Raw genomic sequence first — 4,890 nt, 5'->3', positions numbered from 1 at the left:
ACAAACATTAACTGAACATGATGTCGGGGTAATAGGTGGTAGAAGAATTTTTCCATTTTTTCCCTTTTACATCCAAATATCTCTTCCTCCAACTCATCCTGCATCACTGGGGGAGGATGATGTGCACTAGCTGACTCCAGGAGTCAGAGTTCCTCTTTTTTTGCTTGTCATCTTTTGGGGAAGGGTTGTCCCTGCCTTGACTCCTGTCACCTCTCAGCCTCCAAATGCAAGTCCGATATGGGCTAGTGCAGAGATCATGGCTTCTGGAAGGAGCTGGCTGCTTTGGTCCTCAAGGTTGCTACTAATTTTGCTGTGATATTTAAAAGCAGAGAGGAAGAGCTGTGCAGTGATGAGGTCAGGGGGAATAGCTCCTCAGAGGTGAGTCACTGTAGGAGTGCCCACTGTGACTGGGTGGCTCATCAGCATGTGCATTTGGAGAGCTTTTAGCTTAATGTTCCTATCCAATGTGTAAAATACAAGAGAGAACTTTGATTCAAAAAAATGGAGAGGGGGCTGCTGAGAGCTCTGGCAAATATGTAGTAATATTTGCTGAAATGTTTGAGAAATGTTATTTCACCTTTATTATGAAGCTTGTGCATTTGTGTCCCCCTTGCTGTTTTCTGAACTTTAGCCATTTCAAGGCAATGTTTGTTGCTCCAGAACTGACAGCACCAGAGCTGAGCTGAAAATGATATAAAATCACTTTGTTTTCAATTTGAGCCCTTTTCATTTTGAGCAGGGAACCACATTATAGGGGCACTGTGCGGGAATGTTAGGTTGTAATGTGTATGTTTTAAATTTGATTAGGAATGCAACCAAAATGCAGTGAGGTGAATGGGAGTCTGCTCATTCAAAAGCTATACACCCAGGTGACAGTGATGTATAAAAATTCACCCTGAACAGTGGAAATTAAGTCCTGTTTTGTAGAAAGATCTGGGTATGTTGCTGGTGCAGCCCAGTTCTACACACATCATTTCCTGCTGGAATGCTACTGTTCCCCCAAAAACTAGTTACTAGCCAGAATAAGTGTTCAATAAGCCTGAGAACAAATTGTTTGAACTTTCTGGACTATGTAACTTGCAGTTTCTCACCCAGCAGTTGACTTAAGACAACAAAGTAAGCATTGTCTTGGTGTCTAAATTAGAGTAAGACTGACTCCAAGGTCAAGTGTGACTATTTTGTAACAAATAGTCACACATTTGTTTTCATCCTGCAGCTCAGGGCCAGGGCACTAATTTCTAAGCCCAAGAGGGAGGGAAGAGGTGAGATAAAGTTGTTCTGTTCTGTGCAGGCTGGAGTGTAGATCAGAGCAGATCAGTCCACATGCTTAACCCTAAACAGGAATAAAATAGTTCAAGTTTTCTTCTCTCGAAGAGCTTCATGATCAGGTCATTAAGTAATAGTGGCAAGGGGTGCACTGGGCAGTATTGTACAGGGGAAGAAGAGGCTGGAGGCTGAGGGACACCCAGTATTTCAGGTCTGAGCTGAAGGTCCTTCTGCTGTCAACAGATGCTGAGCTGTTACCTTCTTCAGCAGGGAGAAGACTGACACACTGGCCAGGGTTTAACCCAGCACTGCAGAGGAGCATAGCTTTTTTTTTTGTGGTAAGATGCAACTTGCTCAGGTAACTTAGGTGATAGCACACATTTTTGTGGCATGTCTGTTGGTTCAAGGAAAGATAGGGAAAGGGTTACATGTTCTTCTTGCATGAGCCATTCCTGTCAGCCTGAGTCATTGGCTCCACTGCAGGATGAAAGCTATGGCTCCCATCAGCTGAAAACCAATGGAGAACAACCATTTTTAGTGAGCACAGAGTGGTTTTTGCTTTGCTTGAAGAGATGTCTCTTACTATGGTGGAAGACAACCAGAGAAGACACTTTGTGACTGGTACTGATTGAAGCCTGTTTTAACTGACAATAAACGATCTTTCATTCTCCAAAGTGGGACAACCAGAGAAGACACTTTGTGACTGGTACTGATTGAAGCACAGCCTGTTTTAACTGACAATAAACAATCTTTCATTCTCCAAAGTGGACAAAAAGCTCCTTTCCAGAAATTATAAAATCCTTCATCTCTCAAAGGCACCAGTGGGAGAAGCAAGGGATGTGTAGGCACCAGCTCAGTACCAGCTCTGTGCTTCACTCTTAACCTTACAGAGAAAGCACAGTAGAGAGAGTTGTCATTGATTTAGTAAAAGCTACCCTTATTTTCATGGATATATAATTGCAGAAGAGACTACATTCATCTGGAAACAAAGGTTCTAGTAATTAAAAAAAAGTAAAAAATAAATGAACCCATCAAATACATTAATGATTTTAGCTAGTTTTCAAAGTGAGTTTCTGTGGATTGTGTTGGTTTGTTTAGTTTTGTTTAACAGGAGCATTGATGGACCTATTAGTGGATACAGTGAAAGGAGAGATTCCAAAAGGGCTTTGATGCAATTAAAGGAATGATTGCATTAGGCTGTGCTGTAGTGATTTAACGTCTAAGAAGGAAAAATCCCAACTGAATGATTTACATGCTGATCTTGAATGTTTTGATTAAAGGTCAGACTCAGAAATGCACTTATGCTTATTTGTAAGTCCAAAGAGAACCTACTGGGGAGTTAAATGTCTAAGTAGGCATTTAATGTGTAAATATTCACAGGTATCTCTTTACTTACCCAAGTCACTTTGCTGAGAATTTAGACAAGGAAAGCTTTACTTGAAAACATGTTCAGATTCTACTAGTGCCTATTACAGGGGAGAGCATTTCTATAGAACAACCTGACTTGGAATATTGCATATATAAATTATGTACCTTACTGACTTACAGGAGCTCTAAAGTAGCTAGGGAGAAGCAAAAAGGGGTCCAGGGAGGCTGGCTGACTTTTCAAGGTTTGCAGCTGCCAAGCCCAGGAATGGTCTGTTCTGACATGCGGGAAGTCGAACAAGAGTGGCAGGAGACCTGCGCAGATTGAGTAAGGGGCTCTGAAGAAAGAAATGGAAAGGATATGTGTATATACATTGGATGGAAGCAGAGACATGTGACTTGGGAGGAATATAAGAACACTGTCAGAGTATGTGTGGTTGGGGTCAGGAGATCTGAGGCTCATCTGGAGCTGGTGAAAGTCAAGAAGAGCTTCTGCACATGTGTGATTGAAAGGAAGACTAGGGAGAATTTGGAGGAGGTGTGCTGGGTTGGCCTTCTGTGATGAGAAGCTTGGTGAATTAGGAGAGAGCAGTGGTGGTTGATCTCAGCTTTTAGCAAAGCTTTTGATACCATCACCCATAACATCCCTCTAGATAAACTAGAGGTTTGTCAAACTAGAGGAAGTACAGACCAGTTAAGTGAACTGTGAGATGGACTGAAAACTGGTTGATCTGCTGAACTCAGAGTTGTGACCAGTGGGCCAAGGTCGAGTTGGAGGCCACTCACTAGTGCTGCACATCAGAAGTCATTACTGGAGTCAGTACTATTTGACATCTTCATTAATGACCTGGGTGATGGAACAGAGTACCCCTCTAAAAAGCTTGCAGGTTGTACTGCCCTGGGAGGAGTGCTGGACTGAAAACTGGTTGATCTGCTGAACTCAGAGTTGTGACCAGTGGGCCAAGGTCGAGTTGGAGGCCACTCACTAGTGCTGCACATCAGAAGTCATTACTGGAGTCAGTACTATTTGACATCTTCATTAATGACCTGGGTGATGGAACAGAGTACCCCTCTAAAAAGCTTGCAGGTTGTACTGCCCTGGGAGGAGTGCTGGATAGATAGATTGATGTTGTTTGGACCTTGTCATGATGGAGAAATATGGTAATGGGAACCTCATGGCGTTCAACAAAGGGAAATGCAAAGTCCTGCACCTGGAGAGCAACAACCTCATCCAATGCTATGAGTTGGAGAGCTCACTGACAGGAAAGCAGCTCTGCAGGAAGGCTCTCTGTGGTCCAATGGATGCGCAGCAGCAGTGTCTGCTTGTGGGAGAGAAAGCCAACAGCATCTTGAGCTGGTGTTGAGACCCAACTGTCTTGGACTTTGGGGGATACTGAAGCTAAGTGTGTGTCCTGGACGTCTGCCTGGGAGTCGGGTGCCCATATGCTCTGTCCATGCACTGCCTATACTCAGTGTCTGGGCAGTTTGCCCACAAGAGCTGTGTCTGAATGGGGAGCTGGGAGTGGGTTGGGTCAGCTTCTTCAGCTGTGGGGGTAGTCCTGGGTGGGAGATGTGCCAGCTCTCACCCAGTGCCCAGACAGAAGGTCCTGCTTGGGTGATGTGAGCCTGTGGGTCCCATCCAGTCTTCTCAATGGCAGCCCCTCTGGTGCCACTTCTCAGGTGGATCCTCTAAAACATAAAAGGGCACCAAACAACTACCACATAGATTGTAATCAGATGTGAATTGTCTTTTATTGCTTTTGTCAGGATCCTAATCTGAACTGCTGCTTTAGTAGTAGGGAAAACATTTACCACTGACATTGCACATGGGATTTCCAGCAGCCTCCAAAACTGAGGTGGAAAGGGTTACGTCTCTTTAATCCTCCTCTGTTTTGCTGAGTATTTTAATTAAAACCAGATAGAGGAAAATTTCTCACACTGTTTCTGATTTTTAGTGGTTTCACCTGCTGTTGAAAATTGCATCAAGACCTAACAGTAAAGGGATGATATAAAGTGGAATGAATGCTCCTTTTAGTGGCTATAAATAGAGGCTTCTCATATCAGTTAAGTGTTGTCTTAAAATTACCAGAAGATTACAGGTTTCTGCTATTTTTTAGCTGGTCCTCTAAGACATAAATTAATTAACATTTCACCACTTTATGTAACCTTTCAAAATGGAGAAGGGAGGTTTGGCTGATAAATTGCATAAGATCACATTTGTTTGGAGATGTTTACTGTACCTAACAAAGTGGAAAATTA

Source organism: Acanthisitta chloris, unplaced genomic scaffold (genome assembly GCF_000695815.1).
Source record: "Acanthisitta chloris isolate BGI_N310 unplaced genomic scaffold, ASM69581v1 scaffold3238, whole genome shotgun sequence".
In the NCBI taxonomy this organism is placed as follows: Eukaryota; Metazoa; Chordata; class Aves; order Passeriformes; family Acanthisittidae; genus Acanthisitta; species Acanthisitta chloris.
This window is presented reverse-complemented; position numbering follows the sequence as displayed.